This window comes from Apis laboriosa, unplaced genomic scaffold (assembly GCF_014066325.1).
Source record: "Apis laboriosa isolate Shangri-la unplaced genomic scaffold, ASM1406632v1 scaffold14452_cov158, whole genome shotgun sequence".
In the NCBI taxonomy this organism is placed as follows: domain Eukaryota; kingdom Metazoa; phylum Arthropoda; class Insecta; order Hymenoptera; family Apidae; genus Apis; species Apis laboriosa.
In genome coordinates, this window is record NW_025221536.1 from 144,581 (window position 1) to 164,559 (window position 19,979).

Genomic DNA, 19,979 nt, shown 5'->3' on the forward strand with positions numbered 1-19,979 from the left:
CATACCGTGGTCTGAAATATTGTTCTAAAAAATTTTAAATTAAAAATAATAATTCTCGAAAAATTGGAATTATTGCGCGTGATGTAACTTCGTCCCTCTGGGCCTGTCCTCGATCAGCCAAACAAATTACACGTTAAACGACGTGCCCTGTCACGCACATTCGTGGCGGCTCGAGTCTAATGTCACCCCGGGGGGAGCAATTTTCAGGCATTTTACTCGCGACACACGTTCCACGCCTCTGGCCCTATTGTCTATCCGTACGAGACGAGCGCGCAATTTATCCTCGAGGACACTGTCACGATCAAAAAGAAATCCAGCCAGCCTTCTCTTTCGTGTACCGCCTGAGAAATTAAATTTCACCAATCCAGGAAACGAATTGGGAGGAGAAAAGATTTCGAAGGAAACGAAGATGGATGAGATGGCGTCTACCGGTGAGTGAAGATCTTTTTTTCCCTCTCTTTCTCTCTTTCTCTATTATTTTTTTGTCTTGTTTATCTTATTTGTTAGTTGTAGATGCATGAAAATTTATTTCGCTTGCTTGTTGTAAAGTTTTCATCGAATGGTTTTCATTCGAATGGTTGTTGATAAGAAGCAAGTATGTGCGCAGTTTAATGGCTAATGTTTAGAGATTCTATCGATTATTGAGAATATCAATAAATTAAACACGAATACGTACGTTCGCCGTGATAAAAGACTGATAAGAAAAAATAAAAAATAACGTCGTAGTAAATAATAGAGTATTGCATATATGTACGATAGATAGAAGAAGATTTTAGATTGAATATCGATTCCGGGTATAAAAGAAAGTTATTCTGGAAATTATTATTATATGATTAAATTTACACCAACTTGTATTTAGAAGTGACGTGAAATTATTAAATATTACAACGTGTATTTCAATATTCTTTTACGAATCTTCAACATTATTTTAATATTGATTTTAATATTGATTTCATGTACAAAATGTTAATATATTCGTGCTACATTTAAAACTCAATTTTAGAGTTCTAAATAAGTGCAAAAGTTGTTGTACAAAAATATCGATTATTTATTAAATTATAAGCAATTTCGTCTTAGATGGAGCGAGAAATAATTTCTTCTTGCTTCCTCTAACACAAACTTCAATTGCTTATAATTTAATAAATAAGACTTAATCTATATTATAATAATCCAGAAGAATCTTTACAAAATTGCTATTCGTATTTATAATATATTATTACACACCATGACACATGATTTACTATGAACAGAAATATCCCTTACTATATATTTTATTATTATTATTCAAGAATTATTAAAAACGTTTCTAATTCAGAACATTGCGATTTATGAGATCATTCGTGAGGTATTTGGCAATATGGAAAGTTTCACTAATCCATTCGCTCGGTGCTTCTTTGATTCGCAACAACACCAATTTCGCGTATTGTTCTTCTCGAACGAACGATTTATCGGCCCCTTTGAATCGACCTCGTTTCACGCGACACTTCTGTCGATCGCGTATCCCAAACAGATCCGGAATCTTGGCAAACGGTAACGCTGTCTCTCGCCTGATTTACGATCACGATTGATCGTTATACGGACGACTATCCATACTCGCGATTCGAATTTTAGTTCTATTATTTTGCAGTTGGAAATATACAGGATATTTCGGCAAAATATAATAAAAGGAATTTATATAGAAATTAAAAGAAAAGTGCTACAAGTTTGTTAATTAAATTATAGGTAGATACTCAATCTAGCAAATTTCATATTAAAGAATATGAAATTTCATTTTTAAACAATTTTAGGAGAAATTTAATTAAATTTTCGTAATTCAGTAATGTTTTATTTGGTATGTTACGTATGTATTTAAAATTTGTTTCGTAATTTAATAATGAAAATTTATTAAAACAAAATATTTTCTTTACTTCTTTTATTATTTTCACTTAGTTTCACTTTTCCTTTTTTGTTGCAGAAAAGAACGAAACGTCCTGCGTATGTTTTTCGTGATTGCTTTTACCTTGTACTGTTTGAATCAATTCGATTCCATAGAGGATATACAAGAGATCAATTTTGTACTAGAATTGCTTTGTTGTCTACACTGTTTTCTCTTTAAGTTTTTGTATTCTAGGCTCGCTTGCCACGAATCTAAAGTGGGATAATAATCCTTTCTACTTCCTTGATACTTGAAACGATAGAAATGTTGAATGTTTTATGTCCCAGATATATTCTGTGATTGTTAGTTGTGCTTGAGTAGGCGTTATTACATCGAAAAAAAACAACGTTATTCTTCGTATTTATATTATACAAAACAGTATAAATAGAAGCAGGTTGAAAATCTGCAATAAATCACTCATTTTTTTACCCGATCCGCATAAAACTTACAACTTAAACGAGTTGCAGAATATTTTTTTACGATACATTACACTCGATAATTCAAAATTTGTGAAAAATAATCTGTCGTTTTTTTGCTTCAATTCAAAATATCTTTTATTTATGATACTATATCTACATAATATAATGTTAAATCTTTTTTTCCTTTCATTCTATCTATCTATGCATCAATCTGTAATTTCAATTGTTACAGAATGGTAATATATTCTATAAGATGTAACAAAAATTAGTATACAAAATGTCGATCGAAACATTTATGCAAACTTGCAAATTTCAATTTTTATAACTTAACAAATAAATTTCAACCAACATTTTTGTATACCAATTTTTGTATTTGCTTTGTCTTCAGAATTTCCAAAAATTTTCACGAATACATACATGTATATTAAAACTTATTATATAAAATATTTATTCGTGAAATGATTGATAACTTATTTTGAAAAAAGAAAGGGATGCATAGAGAAGAATTGAATGTTATCTTGAAAACTCTTCGATATCATATTATTTGTACATGATACAACAATGAAAAGTTTGATTCGTATTTAGATTTCTTTTCGTTTTTGTATTATTTGTGATGATCTTATATATCTTATCTTATAATAAGTAACAATATGTTTCCTTTCTTTTTCAATGATTTATTATTTATTTGGAAAATAGATTCGATGATAGATGAACATAATCGTTCATCTCGTTTTAGCAATTTCGTTGATATTTTTTCAGTGAGGCTCGATAATCGTGAAATTTTTTTATATAACTCCATTTGAAAATCCTTTCTTTCAAAGTATCTCTTTAATCGCGTATTCGATCATTTTGAATTTATTCCGCGAATAAACATAAGATATTGTACAATCTTGGTACAGTTTGGATAATTAAATAACCAGGACACACAATCATACGAATTTTTAGGTCAAAAAAAGAATTTCTTCTTTATGAAATTTACGAGACAACGACTTTTATCGCCATATTTATAATTCAAAAATAAGAGGTCTCGAAAAAAAAAAAACCCCCCCACTGTTTAACCGCGATTTCGTACGTGAAAGAAAGCGATTTTCGCCTTTTAGAAAGCGTATTGGCGGCAAAAACCTGGCAAAACAGTCGTATCTTCTCATCGATTGCTCTCAAGAAGCTCATGAATATCCGCTTTACGATCTCAAAGGTTTCGCGGAACGATCACTTGAAACTCAGTCAATCACGAAATGTCAGCCTGACTCCTGAATTATTCCCCGGCAATAAATCGAACACAGCCAGATTGCCCCTGGTATTTGCAAAAATATTCAGTATTCCTCCTCCGTACGAGCAGATCCCCGTGATCGTTGGTCTCGTTGTTTTTCCAAGAACGGCTACAAGTCAAGGTGAGAACCACCACGCAAACTGGGCAGCTCGAAACGTTTCAACCCAACAAAAGAAGAAGATATATACATAGAAAGGAAGAGAAATTGAAAGAGTTGTTCGTGCCAAGAACGTCGAGGCGAAAGAAAAGCGAGAGGAGCGAGAATCCGTTTTGAAACGATAATGGCTGTTCTATACCGATCGTTACGGAGCTTGGTAATTATCGTTCTGCGCCGGCTAACAATGCTGCCAACTGTCAAAGTCCGCGAGTGCAACGCTCAATGATTAGTCGACGCTCGCTAAAAGTTCCTGGATTCGAAGAGTGCGAAACCGTGAAAAAGTTTTGCACGTGCGAAACCCCCGCTTCTTCGAACTCGTCCATCTCCGTTGCAAGGGATTTAGTTAGAGGAATGCCAAGTCCTGTTTGGAGAAAGAGAGGAAGATGGATCTCTTTGCTTGGAATGAAAAAGTTGGATAATTGTGGATATCTGTGAAAAGAATCTATGGAAGATATGAAAATCCTTCGTTTCTTTTAATAATCCTTTGTTTATATTCAAGAAATTTTAGTCTAAAGATTCTTCGATTCGAATAGCCTGTTTGTATGCTAGTTCGAAGATATTTCGAACTTCATCACAGTTTCACTTGAGAAAAAAGTAGTATTGGTTTTATTTAACCTCAAAAGAAATCGATTAATAATTAAATATATCACTATTTTAAAATCCAAAAAGATTTTTTGGATAACAATCTTGAAAATATTCAAAAGAAGATTTCAAAATTTATAATCTGATCGTTAAACATGGTGAGGAAACATTAAATTTTAATAATCCTGTTAATACTTTCTATGGCAACGAATTAAATTTAAATTTCAAATTTGTCGTTTCGAGTCGCCATTTATTTAACATATATATAATAGCAATTAATAGCAACAATAATAATAAGAGGACTGCCGATTCGATTGCAAAAGCGAAATTAACTTATTCATTTCCATGGATTTGTAATCGCGTCCATTTATCGGTAAATGGATTTCGTTTCCTGCAAGCGTTACGTAATTTTAAAGCCGATCGCCGATTCTGTCCGGGCAATGCCTTGCCGCGGACTGTCGCGAAAAAAAAAAAAGAGGAGACGAGACGCGAAGAAAGGGACGCTAAAAAGCAGGAACACTCTGTCAACACCCTTGTACGTAATTTGCAATTTTAATGCTCGGCCATGAATCCCCTATCCCGTGCGGTTCAACTCGGTTGCGTTATACAAGGATACGTAACTCGATAGGGTAATAATGCAAGACTGATGCAGTCATGCAAATTATTATTCAAAGGCTACTGTATTCTTCACGTTGAATCGCTCGATCGGAGATATTATTGTTATGCAGATCCGCGCCTCTTCGTAATTACTTTTGTCGCGATACCGATCGAGGGGTCAAAGTTGGATATTTTAATCATTACAAGACAATGGAGAGTAAAATAACAATGTGATCACAATTCTTGATATTTTACTATTTTAATATTTATTATTCTTTCAATTATTGACTCTAATTTTTTGACTGAATCCCAGTAAAAATTAAACGTTTTAAGAAAACGTGTGATATATAAATCGAACAAAAATGAAAACAGGCGCGCAAAGTTTTTAATAATTTTGACTCGCAGTCGAATTCTCTACGTGCAAGCATTCCTACGTACAAGGTTTATAGACGATCAAAATCGTAAGCCGAATTGAGTGACCATGATGAATGGCAGTCGTACATTCGACTGTTTGGGCTGCGAATTCAACGAAAGCCATGAATGAGCTCTAAGGTTATGTTTTCATGAGTCTCACGTATCGTTCACGCTGAAGTAATCGTGGCGGAGTGTGTATCCCTGCTTTGTATGCGCTTTTTCACTACCACGTGGATCGTAATCGCTATTACCGAGCTTAACAAGCTGTAAACAAAACGTCGAGGCCGGAACGTTAAAACAATCTTGGGCAAGGGAATATTTCAATGAATAAATGTTGGTCGGGGTGTAGAAGATCGATATAAACATTCTCGCTATAAAGAATACGGTTCACGTAGCACGCACGGTTCCTCGAATAATTTATCGCTCTTCGTTACGAATACACGATTTCGTAACGAACGGTTACTTAATCGAAGGATTTGTGCAAAAATTGGACCAATTCGAATTTTATTTCGCTCAATCGAATCACGATTAAGTAAGTTTAGGTAAAAAAAATTAAGTATTTCATTATATATTTGAATACGTAATGATAAGAAAATAACGTTTGAATTACACTCATATCGAATCGATTTGTATCGAATAAACAATCGTTTCAGATTGCCTTCTTATTAATCTTTAAATGGCTATTATCGTTAAAATCGCAAAGCATAAATTTTACCGTGAAATTTCTCGATAAATAGAAGAAATTGCTAAATAATTTTTTGTATTTTTTTTTTTTTTTTATAATTTATTTATCACGACAAATTTAATAATGTACAAGACAAATCAAAATTCTCGTGGATAATGCTTTGCTAAGAATATACTTATAAATAACATTATTAAAATTCTAGATTTCTGCAGTAAACGATTTTTTTTCTTTTTTAAACCTTTCAAAAGAAAAAAGAAAAAACACTATCGTATAAAATTATTATTATACGTATATGAAATAAATATTAATTAGAAGCTTACGATAAAATAATACTCGAGAAAAAAAAAATCTCTTTAGCATATTTTGTAAATATCTAAAACGTATCTTTTCCTTCATAATTAATTCCATCTTAACTCTGCAGTAGCACGTTAATGTTCTCGATCATATCATTATTTATCTCAAAATAATCTTTCTTTTTAACCAAATCTCTATCGACTATCATCCATAAAAAGAATATTATCCGCGTAATTACTAACACTAATGTTATGGAAAAAAATCGACGAACGAGAAACAAGTGGGCCTCGAAAAAAATTCAGCCAAAAATTCACATTCGCTGAAATTATTTATGCATCATCCCCGACACCCTCGCGACTCGTCCATGGCCCCGTTCCCCTTACACAATCCTCCCCTCCCCCTCCCCGTCTCCCTTACACAATATTCGAACACGTGACTCGGCCGTGCCCCGACCAAAGTCACTTTAGACAGCAACAGTTAAGCGATCACACTATATTTGTTTTCTCCATCTGGCACGGCGTTGCGTAGGTATATACGTCTCGGCCGGACGGGGCCGGAGGGGGGGAGGGAGGGAGGGAGGGAGGGAGGGGCCCCCGACATTCTCTTCACTACGATTCACGGCGGGGAACGAAGCTCACGGGGTCCCTTGTACTGTTACAACGACCCGTAAAGAAGTCGATATTATTCCTACGTACGACGGTAGTTACCGTTGACATTCCATGGCTCGAGGGTTACGAGCGGCGCTATGCCTCGTAATTCTCATTTTTAAATTACCTATAGGTGTTCCTACTACCTATGCGCGTTCACCAATACGCTCGCTCGCCTTTTCCATGTCTCCGTCCCGTTGATTCGCGTTGAAACCACTGTCCACGGAGATTAGGATGAATAGGGGGAACGGGTGTAAACTGGTTCGTGAAACGTTTGTGTAGGGGGTCGGGGAAAGAGAGCAGGGGTCTGTACGTTGCGTAAGGATTCGTTATGAGGAAAGGTGGGATGTTTTGTAGAAATTTATCAACTGCTTTCCTTTTTTTTTTTTTTTTTTTATTATCGTGATACTTGTTGTTTGTTCTCAATGTTTTTTTCTTTGTATTATGTATTTCTATTATTGATTCTTTTGCTTTTTTTAGTTCAATCATTCGTCTTGATCCATTGTCGGTTATCTTAGTTCAATTGGTTGTATTTCAGATGTGGAAATTTTATTTTAATCTAATGTTTGATGTAGAGAGTTTTTCGTGGATGATGTACCAATGGTATTAGGTTTTCAGAAATCAAGTAAGATTCAATTCAGTTTGTGGATAACAATTTTATTTCAATAATTCTTTAGATTATGTTAAATCATTTACAGTACAGCGTTATTATTCTTATTGCAAATTATTTGCATATTTATTTAGCGAGTGAATAATTAAGTAAGCAAAGGAATTAATCAGGCACATTATTTTAGCTTCTTTGTGATTCTAGTAAATGTATAAAGTTTACTATTTATTAAGATTTGTATATTTGTTCTTTATTCGCTCTATGAGATTCCTTCTGTGGATTTGCTCAGTGTTTGAAGAACACTGTCGGAACAAAAATATCAAATTATAAGCAGGGACTGTGAGCTTGTCGACTTTATTTAGCTGAACTTGATAATTTGAAACGTTGTATCTTGAAGAAACGAGTTTTGTTTGCCGTGGTTTTTCGACGCCCCTATGTTGAAGAGAGAACTTTGAATTAATGGCAAGAGCAAATAGCTGCTGGAGTCACTTTATTAACCGTCTAGATTTTAGATAAAGTACCTTAAATTTCAACGATAACTCACTTTCTAAATTCAGAAAAACTTCGTCACTTCGTAAAGCTAAAGATATGATAAAAGTATCACGTTCCGTTCACTTTTATATCCCAGTAAATAAAAAAATAAATAAAAATCTTGATAATCTTGAAAAACTGATTGAAATAAAATATACAAATTTGAAAAAAATTTAAAGACTATTTCGTATTTAAATTGAAATTAAAATTAAATACATTCAATTCAGGATTTCAATTAATTCATAAATTCGAATAAATAATAACAACGAATAAAATTCCTGCGGAATAGAAAATAATTCAATCGCGATTTCTTCTTTTCATCACGGATAAAAAAAAAAATCCTATCGATCGTAGACCTTTCGTTGCAAAATATTTTCCTCGATCGTTTTCCAGATCTCGCACAAGAACCGATAATAACCAAGAAATAAATCGAAGAAGCAAACATATGAAATTATGAAATTACACTTTATTCTTCTCCTCTCCGAATCTCGTTCATGGAAACGCACCCCATAAACGTATCCCACACGAAACGCGAAACCTGTGATCATCCTGAGAAGAAAAAAAGAATCCATGAATTTCAAACTCTCCTCTATCATCGCGCTCAAATTTTCTTTTTTTTTTTTTTCTTTCTTTCTTTCAATTCGAAATCGAGGTCAAGCTTCGATACTAGCTCAAGGACTCGCAGACGATAACCATAATCTCGATTCGCGTTGTACGATCGCAACTGCGTAATGGCCGGTCTCTCCACCGGATCTTGTTTACCGGAGAAAACGCGATTCGAGCGATTTACGCCACGGCTCTCGAGGTAAACGGCCTGCTATTGACTCTGGCGTACCAGCGATTCGCAATATTTGAGTTGAGCATACGGTTGGAAACGTCGATAACCGGCGCGATAAGGACCGGTGGGAGCCCGATTGGTCCGCTCACCACCCCATGCAATAACCGTCGCAGATAATCGAATTACACACAAATGGTTTATCGCCAGGTGTAGCATTATTCCCGCGAACTGCGGCGTAAATCGGCTCACTGATATTCGTCACGTATTCGATCCGCAGGCGCCGGAAATATGTAAGTCGTGAGGGGAAGCGATAGGGGAAGATTCGTCCTCCACCTTGACATTTCGTCAATCGTGGGGATATTGGTCGAGGTTTTTGGTTTGTCCCCCTTTTTTTTATTATCGTTATTGCGTCCCTTTTCGACTCTTAAAGAGAGAGATATTGATTAGTTATTGAAACGAAAATGCGCTCTTCGCGATGAAACGAAAAATTCTATGATTCCTAGATATTTTTCTCAAGATTGATTAGCAATGGGTTTAAATTTTTAAGTAAACGAAGCATCTTTTTTTCTTAATGGTGTGAAAGATGAGTCAATTGCGATCAAGTGGGATAGGATAATGCTGTTGCGTATATTGTATATGCAACTCGTCGTTTATTAAGAAAGGAAGTTTGGGTAAATTATTATGTATTTCAATGAGATCAGGAATAAATTTATATAGTTTATATATAATCGATTGATGAAGGATTTCAGGTTTCTAGATTGCGCATTAAAATAACGCATTATCTTGGCGATGCGTTTTATCAAGATCAAATATTGATGTGTGTATTGATATCAGAGTGAGGAAAACTCAATACGATCACGTTTATTTCTACGAGTTTAAGAAATCTTTACTCAACATCGATCTCTTTCATTCATACAAATTAATTTGTTATACAAATACGATTTTTATTCTAGAATTTCTTGTACGTACAGAGATATTCACTTAATTTATTATTTAAAAAAATATATTTATCATTTCTTTTTATTCTTTTCTCACAGATATTACAATACTTTAACATCGATATTGCATCCTTGATGCAACTATTTTAAAGAAAATTAGAAATATACAAGTTTACGAAACTAACAATTGAGTTATTATTATTGTTACAATTATTACAAGATGAATATACTTCGAAGAGAAGAAATTAAGAAATAAAGATGGAAATAATGAGCGGAGTTTCAACGTGTGAAAAGATGGAGTGCATTATCGAGGAAAAATTTAGAAAGCGAAAAGATAATGGGCCGAACGTAAAACATTATTGAATGGAAAGGCCGCCCACGTGCTGCCTATCGCAGAACAGACAGCTTCGTTACCTCCAGACAGTTATTTTCCGATTGCGTTTGAAAAACAGCAATAACGCGCTAAACTATCGCGCGAGTAAATAACACACTTGTAGAAAAAGTTATCGGATGTGAAAGTAAGTTTGTTGTCGAGGGGATATTAATAAAAAGATATTTTCTATGAAATCGATACCATAAATTCTACATATGATAAAAAAAAGAGATTCGACCTTACAACATCTTAATATTTTATTCTCGAGACAAAAATTCCATGCTAAAAAAACTTTTGTTTCAATCAAAATTCTCTTGAATTTGGAAACTCGTCTTACAGAATTATTTTTGCATTCTCGTACGATAATTATACAATGAATTTCAATTGTATGGAAATATAATACAATATAATATATTATTATATTATTTTACGATAAATCGTTGTGAAAATTATTACTATGATTAAAATTCGAAAATTGTTTATTTAGTTTATTTTAAAAATATATTGTTAAAAATTTGGAGCATGAAATATTATTTTACGAGGTATCATTATCAAAGATATTAAAAAAAATCCGTAAAAAAATTTTTATTTTACATTTCTCACATTCATTCACACATGTCAATGTTCGTATCAACAAAAACGTGAAATTATACTCAAATTAATTAGTCTTTAGAAACTGTAAACATTATATACTCCATATATTATAGGACACTTCTACAAATCAAAACAATAACATTTCAAAAGCAAGTTTCGAGAATAATAATATTTCCATATCGAGTCGAGCCGCGTACAGCGTAACATCGTCACCAGCCACAATCGTGTAAGCCCACGATTTGCCGTGCTCCCGATAGCGCCATCGAACAGGGAGAACCCGACTATAAATCCAACGGTTGACGGTAACGTCTCGATGACATTGGTCACGAGATCAGTCATTCTTCTATGCCAACTCGAGCAATAGGTCTCGATATATATATATTATATTATATACGAGGAGGCATATATAAATTTAATTCCGCAGAAACGTAGAGAAGCCAGTGAGGAACGACGAACGGGAATAGGGTGTCGCATTGGTGGATGTATGCCGAGTGCAGGCAGCGATAAGGCGCGGCTTAAACCGGCCCAATCGGCCTATGTTTCACGTTGCTCGCGACATTACCACTTTATATCACCTATCGTCCCCCATATATATTTGGATAGCGTGGTATTGCGTACGTACACGCGTCTTCCCTGATACGCGCGTACTTTAGCCTCCACTATGGTACAGGAATGTAGAAAACGTGAGCACGAAGCTACGATATCGACCCCTCCCCCCTCTCTGATTTATACTATCGTATATATATATTTTGTTACAACAAAACGGGTTTACTCGCTAAATTTTTTATCCAAAATTTAAATAAATATCTCCATTAATTTTTTCCATCAAACATTGGGAATAAGGATATGGGAGCGAGTATGTGTTGAACAAATAATATAAATTTGTGGATACGTAAGGATATAACAAGTTCGTTTGAAACTTCAAAATTTATGAAGTTATAAATAAACTTTCAAACTTTATAAGTTCATTTAGACAAAAACACTGAGTTTAAATCTCGTTATTCCTAAGTAATTCCAATCTCGAAGATTAGATCAATTAGCGATTGGTGAAATCCTTGGACGTTATCAATCGTTTGGAGCAAAATCACATTTCGAGATTTATCGGTGAGCCGCGCGAACGTAGGTATATAAGACGAATGCGTGTCGAAACGTTGTTGTATCGGCGCATGCCGATGGAAGGAACAATTATAAAACGGCGACTATTGCCTAATCGTTGTGGATGGTTGTGTGGCGCGTTCCCGGCCAATTGTACGCCTAGGCACGACGAGAGAACCGGGTCTCATGTGGGCGAACTCGGCTAGACCTCTCCCAGCCAGAGAGTTGAGTCAGCGGTTCCTGGCGCAAAACCGATTCGCTGGAAGCTGCCTCGTATCGAGATTCATCTGATCGTGGCAATGCCATTTACCGTGCGTTGCTCGACTCAAAGTTCGAGTCTCTGCCCCATCTTAACGAACCAAATATACTCTGAACAACTGAACTCGTTGAAGACGTATTCAGATTTGAGAATATCCAATTCAAGATTGAGAATATCCTAAACTTATCTGACAACTCGTTCAACTTTTCGCAGAGGATGATTTAAATCCTGGATTATTATTGGAAAGCGTGGTGCACGAAATAACAGGTCGTAAAATATCAGTTCCAAGAATAACAGAAGTCGGCATAAGTCATGCCCAACCTCTATTAACTTGGTAAATTATGCTTAAAACGTTTTTCCCTCGGCAAGAACTCGTAAAATATTAAGCAAGCTATGATATATCAAATCGTTCAGAATTCGATACGGTTTTCTCCTCGGCTAACAGGGAAACCGATTTTTTCCCCCCCTCCACTCCCCCGATCCAAGGTATTTACGGCTCCTTAGGATAAAAGTGCACGTGCTGGCCGATAGTTTCATTCGTCAAGGTTACCTGCAAGCGCTTGCACGAGAGTACGTTCGACTGACAGATTGTAATGACCGACAGACCACTAATAGTTGCTGTTATTCAGCATGCGAGGCCCTGGCACGAAGGGATCACGGGAACTTTATGGGTATGATTGCTGTTTGCCCCGTAGCTACTCGTGCATGTTCCTACATGTATGCTACAAGTCGTTTCAAAAGTGAAACGCCACGTTCTGCGTATAATATGGGATAATGCAAAACACGTTGATATCGTTTTGATATCGTTTCTTGAGTGGATTTCATTTGATTAAGGGCGAATATTGGATCTTTGATCGAAATCGTGAGCTTTTAATAATCGAGAAATTTGTATCATATCTCTCGAAGATGGATTCTTTTAGAGCCTTCTCCTCTGTGCTCGCATCGAATGGTAATATTAAAATATTAAAATGATAATCTATTTATCGATCTAATAGGATTATTCGATATGATCAAGTTTATCTGGCTTAGAATTTTATAATACTATTTATATACACTTTGTTGAAAGAAATGTATCGATTCTGTTTTATAAAAAGAAAAGAAGAAAAGAGAGATTTAATTAAAGCCATTCGTAGTAAAATTTCGTTTAATTACAATTTCGTTCATTCTTCATTTCCATTCCTGGAAGAAATTTGTTAGATAATTATTTCAAGATTCAAGAGTTATTAAGAAGATAGTGAGCGAAAGTCCATGGTTCGCATGATGCGTTCGAAAATGCACACACGAGTGTTGTTCTCGAGTATTCACCTCATGAGAATGCAATAGGGAAGTGAGTCGAACTTTACTTCGATAGACGATACGAAGGAATCTTGATAACATTCTCGACAACGAAAAGGTTAAACGTTTATACATGCCACTTGCACTCTGGAATCGAGCAAGTGAACTTTCATTCTCTTGAAGACACAACGAAAAAGTTGTATTCGAGGTATTGGTACATTCTGATATAAGTATTATTAAAAGAAAATGTTTGAAACAGTTTGAAAGGGGAGAGAGTTCTTGTCGAAAAAATTAAAAATCACATTCGATCCGTGAAAGAATATTGCAAGTAAAAAAATTGTATGCGTGTTGTTACGTTAAAATGTCAGGAGACTGCATTATTTATTTTTATCACTTACGTGAAAAGCGTTAGTTAATGTACACGTACATTTGCATCTTTATTTCGTAGAGAAAATTTAACACGGGAAAATGGAAAATTATAAAATATTGTTTCAAACTTAAAATTAAATCGTTTAACAATTTTATATTGGTAATTGAATAAAAAAGAAAAAAAAATTCAGAAAATTCATTTCGATAAACGATACAGATAAATTTCATTTGTAGATTAATCTCCTACTAAAAATTTTTCTAATTTACATTTTACGTTTCTTAATCGTAAATTCATCAAGGGATACGATATTATTTCAATTGCACGCTTCATTAATTGTTTACGTAACCAGATTCGTGGATAGAAATTTATAGTTTCTTTATTTTTAGTTTCTTCGATTCCAAGTCTCGAGCAGCATATTCCGTTGTATATAGTGTACACTTGCGTAATAACGCGCGAAAACATTAATTATTGCGCTAAGTGGGAAACATGGCCGATTAGAAAAGATTAATGCGAGGATTGTAGAGGAAAAACACTGAGAATAATTTTCTAAAAACTCTAATTGTTACGTTATGTATGCAACGATCATATCAAATCATTTTTATTAAAATTGCAAATATAATAATATATTTGAAGAAATATACACATGAATTTTTAATAAAATCAAGATTATTATAGAATAATATCAATTTAAAAATGATACGTGTAATCCCAATATGCGTTCTCATCTTCCGCGTTGTGATGAGACATTCTAATTAATCATACTCCTATCACGTTATTTAGCTCTTTCTTTTTACAAAGACCTTGATTCTAAGGTTTTGGTGTCGATCAAAATTGGTTTTAGTGCGATATTTTATACGATAGGCGTTAAGAATCAAAAGATTAATAATTTATAATCCGGATATATTAATTTTCATTCGAAAAAATCTTCCTCAATTTCATTTTGAATATTTCAAAGATGTTGACGCATAAAAACATTTGAAACGCGAATCACTGTAAAAATTTATATTTTGATACATTTGAGATATCGATTTCACCGATAATGTAATCCAAATATTATAATAAATATCTCAAATTAAAAAATCTACCCTTATTATACGCGTACTCTATACATTTCTTATAAATTTCTCAATAAATATCCTCGACGATCCAACGACGAAACAAACATCTCGCATCGAACAACTCGTCAAGTGAAGATATAAAACCAATCATACAATTTTGAAAGCTGGAAAGGTGGCCGATTAACCTTCTCGAAAATCCATTGTGAGGGACAGAATAGCAATAAACAAGAAACATAACACATAATGACGAGATTACAGTTCTCGATCCTTCACACCTCCACGATCCCTCCACGAAGAAGGGGAAGGGTCGACTCGGGTGAAGCGTTCGCCAAGGATCGGTTCCCGCGCAATTTATCCCGCATACCCCTTACGAAATTCCCCAAGATAAGAGAGCCAGCTTATGTGCCGAGAGGCACACGAGGTATTGTGCAAGCGGGGTACCGAGTAAAAAGGTAAGAAGAGAGGTGTACACGCGAAAGAGGAGGGAAGAAAGGAGCCGACCGCTGCGCGAGTGTGTACGCTCCTCTCTGCACTCTCCTCTTCGGAGGAGAGTAACGCAACCGCGGGCGAAAATAAGGACGGGAATAGCGGCAATTACCGGGAGGCCGAGAGAGACGGGGATATCCATCATCCGAGGTCATTTGAATACCGCGGTTCTGAAGAACAACCGAGGAGGACGACGAGGAGGGGAGTGGGCAGGGGAGTATGATCGGTCGACGAGGAGGAGGAGGAGGAGGGGGGAGGAACGTTCGTGGAACGAAGTTTGAGAAGGAGCGAGAAAACGGAGCGAAGATAGTGGTGGAGAAAAGGTGTAGGAGGGAAAGGGAGGGAAAGGATAGATTCTACGCGAGGTTGTACACAGGTATATACACAGGCGGCCGTGTGGAAGGGAGAGGAAGGATAGTCGACACGAGGGGGGAGGGGGAGAGGGAGGGAAAGAACCGGTTGGCGAAGAGGTAAACACGCGAAGGTGATGTACCCTCCGTGCCTCTCTTCGTCACTACAAAAGTGCCGAGACTCCTCCAGGGATGTGGAGTGACGGTTCCTGAAAAGTCAGCGGATCGAGCCACCGTGGCGGAAACCGCCGTCGTCGTCGTGGAAGGACCACGAGACGTCGAGTTTGCTCAACGTGTGGTGTCGCTTTTCGATCATATCATATTGGGAATGATGGAACCGAAACGAGAGCATCGTGAAGAAAGACGTAGGTCGAAAAAAAGGAGAGAGAGAGAGAGAGAGAGAGAAAAGAGAGAGAGAGAGAGAAAAGAGAGAGAGAGAAAGGGATGGAAGTGAAATCACTGTGACGGATTTAATAGACGCGATAAGGATACGATGGACGAGATGGATGGATAAAAAATTACACGAATTCCTGGTTAGGATGGCAGGTGTACCAACCTGTTATTCCTGCGATTCGGTTCTTGCGAATGGACAGCGAGGGGACAGAAGAAAGGCTAATGTTTTGATCCAGAGTGGATTTTACTCGCCGCACGTCGTAATCTCGAGACGTATGCTGACTTTTGCTCCGGTTAATTCCCAAAAAAATTCGGGCCCCGGCCGTTTTTCAACGCGAACCGGGTGAAAGTAGCTAGCTCGCTGACTTTTAAACCGAGCTCGCGGCTTTCCCATAAAAAGCTGCTCCCTGTGATTCAGCGTTGCACGGCCGAACATGTGTCAAGAAATTGGCCGGATCGGCGAAAAAACCGATCGAGATCGAACGACAGAGGCTGGGCGTATATACCAACCTCGAAGTAGCGATGGAAGAGGGGGGGGAAAAAAATAAATAAATAAACGTAGTCGAGAGAGAGAGAGAGAAAGAATGAAAAGCTATCGAATCAATGATATCGTTATTATTTCGTTTCGATTCGATTAAATCGCGCTGCTAATTAATCGAGAATCGATAATTTTCTTTATCTTATATTTAATAATATTCTCGTCTGGAAATCATTCGATATTATATTATTATCGAAATGAAATCGATAATATCTCGGCCGGCTATTTGATCTGATTTAGCTTTCTTCCTGACGAAATGAAGAAAACTGTCTCTCTAATTTGGAAATTAAGAGAAGAATATAAAAACGAAGAAAAGAAGTTTTTAAAAAATACTTTTCTCGTTAAGGTTAACGGTACAAAAAATTTCACACTTGCACGTTATACGTTAAATTATACTTCGCATACACTCTTTTCCTCTTCGATCTTCGATACAATAGTTTGTTAGGGAAATCAGAAACACATCTTAGATATGCGGTAGATGTACATATTTGCATATTCCTTTTTAATCTCCTCCAGTCAACCGCTGCAACAGTTCTTCAGAAAAACAAGCAATACATTGTAGATACATGTACACGCGTATATTCTTTTCAACCTATTCAAACCTATTCTTTTCCTCTCTCTCTCTCTCTCTCTCTCTCTCTCTCTCTCTCTCTCTCTCTCTGTCTCTCTTTTTCTTCAAGATCAACATTCTTCCAAGGCGACGGATATTTCTCCGCGTTATTTTAAACGCCACCCATTCGAAGCATCGTGAAATCGCTTTATCAACGCATAATAACATAGAATGTTTATTGACACGTGTCAACGAATAATAGTTAAAATCTCAAAGTTAACGTGGCACGGCACGTCGTCACCGGCTCCTTTTCTTTTTCATCTTCTTTCCCTTATTTTTATTTCTTTACGCTCGGCGAAAGAGCCGTGCGATTTTCAGAGGAATGCCAGCTATTATCGGTCGGCTTATTCAAGTTCCAGCTGATTTTTAAATCCTTGCCCGACAATATGGCTGAGGCATGGTCCGCGGAATGTCGATTCCGCAGCCGTAATTGAAAAGAGTCGCGCTTCTTATCGCATCCTTTAACCGCATCCACATTCTTAAACGCGCCGTCTAATCCCTGTATCTGCTACTCTTCCAGCTCCTGCACCGATTAGTCAACGATCTTTTGTAATGGCTCCTCCCTCTCTCTCTCTCTCTCTCGTATCATCCTTCCAGTGCAGTGATTAAATTGAGAACGACACGATACTTTTTGTCACGATTTAAATAATAAAAACATTACGTACGTATGTATTCTTTATATTATTTATACAAGTAAACTTGATATTTTACCTTTTACATGGATAATTGAATAATTATCTATTGATAATAAATATTGAATATAATATATTCAATATTTATATAGATTTATTTAAATTTCGATTATTTTCTAGCAATTTTATTGATAAGATTAATAAAGTACTTTAAACGAAATAGATATAAATCGTGATTAAAATATTGTACGCCATCACGATTGGTGTACAAGTTGGTGCATTCAACCGGCCAATCTACGATTTGCTTCCTCGTTCGAATGGGCAGGGGCCGATAGAGAGAAGAGACGCTCGATTCTTTACGTTTCCGCAAATATTGGCGACCGTGGGACGATTCGTGGGAGGCGTGTGGAAGAGGAGAAGGCAAAGAAGGATTTGTCGTGCCGCAAGGTCTTTTCTTGTTGACGAGTTTGACGGGTCGACGGCTACTCGCCTCATTTTCCATCATCCTTGAACGTTCGCGAGCGCCATCGCTGACATGCATCGACGCAGCTGGCACGAAGAATGGCGCTAAAAATTGAAATTATAGCTCGATATTTCCTAGAAATGCTTTAATAACGCCTCGACGGTTCTTGGAAGTATCGTGGAACACCGTTAACACTCTTAATAATTTTAAATTATTCTTCGCGGCAGAAAAAGAAGGTAATTCGTCACGTATCTTTTTATTTCCAATTCTGAACTTATAAATGGTAATTACATAAATTACATTAAAAAAAAAAAAAAGATATCATTTAACTCTAATATCCTCCGTTTATTGATAATTAATTTATAAACGTGTATTAAATAACGAAACAAAAATTTTATTACGATTCTAAATTTTTTCAGAATTATTAAAAAGTTTCAACTAAATAAACTAGATCAAAAGGATTCCTCATAGAATAATAATATCCAAAATTATACTCGTATAATTCTCGCAACATCTCGATTATGTAAAAATTATTCAATTCCAACAATCTTCTCGTCACTCTTTCCTTTTTAAACCGCAAGAGGGAATTATTATTACACGAAACTCATCTGCTACGTGTCTAAAAAAAAAAAAAAAAAAAAAAAAGAAGATAGAAAAATCATTAAAGAGAAGTACGTTGTCTCGACTTCAACGCCGTTCTCTCGCCCCTCATTAAGGGGTGACCACGAAATGTTGGAGGAAATTCCCTCAGATTCTACGACAACGTGCAACGTTCGATTCTCTACGCGATGAACAATGGCTCTTCCAGCTAGCACGAAAGTAAAATACTGAAGGCTGGGACAAAAGGGTGGTGTGGACAGGAGAGGAAGAACAAGAAGGTGGCCGCGCGAACGCGTTATTGGCGGAGGAAGGCGAGGACGAAAGAGGAACGAAGCGTAGAAAATAAGAGGATGGCTCGATCCCGCGTTATCCTCTTGGCGCATCTTTTGCACAACCCTGTAGCCAGGTATATTTTCGTAAGCTGTTGTAACTCAACTTACGTATACCAGGGATTCATTATCGTGGCGTGGTCACGTAGTACCAAGACAGACGCGAATCCGCAAATGGACTAAATAAATAATTTCGCCGAGGATTATTATTAACGAGTTCTTGGAACCGACGCTCGATCTTCGCGAACGAGCCGAGTTCCCCCTTATCGATCGACCCTTTGGATCGCTGGCATTCTAGTAGCGGTGAATCTCTCTCTCTCTCTCTCTGTTCTTTCTGTACGTAAGATATGGAGTTCAACTTTGAAGTCGTGTAGAAAGGGTGTTCATTTTTAATCTATTCTTGAAAAATGAACGAGTCAAATTTTTCTATAAGAATTAACGAATAATTGATTTTAGGTCGAAATTTATTTATCGAGAAGCTGGTTGTTGTTGCGAAAAGTAAGAATCACGCAGTAAGAAATTCTTGATGAATATAGAACTTCGTCTGATAAATATAAAAATATAAAAGTACATGAAAAATATTGGAAATGAAAAGTTAAGATTAAAAATCTCGAAAGAAGATATTTGCAGCTTATTAATAATTCATTAACGAATAAATTTGATTATTTGTTAAATAAAATTCCTTCCTTTCTCGAACGTTTCTCGTAAAAACATTTTCTT

General features: G+C 36.1%; 1 protein-coding gene and 1 long non-coding RNA gene across 3 annotated transcripts in view; both read left to right on the top strand.

Annotated features, from left to right (window-relative positions):
- Positions 1–19,979, top strand: part of LOC122721144 (epidermal growth factor receptor) — a 166,062-nt gene that overhangs the window by 65,749 nt on the left and 80,334 nt on the right. Inside the window, exon 1 of one of the 2 annotated variants that reach the window (XM_043948457.1) lies at positions 208–431. The exons of the other annotated variant lie outside the window; for it this stretch is intronic. The gene's annotated coding sequence lies outside the window, so the exon portion shown is untranslated. Of the gene's footprint in view, positions 1–207; positions 432–19,979 lie in introns of those variants that run through there. 2 annotated transcript variants of the gene reach the window in all.
- Positions 15,922–18,922, top strand: LOC122721148. The gene is made up of 4 exons (XR_006347871.1): positions 15,922–16,059; positions 17,756–17,896; positions 18,091–18,566; positions 18,750–18,922. It is a non-coding gene; the product is annotated as an uncharacterized LOC122721148 (long non-coding RNA).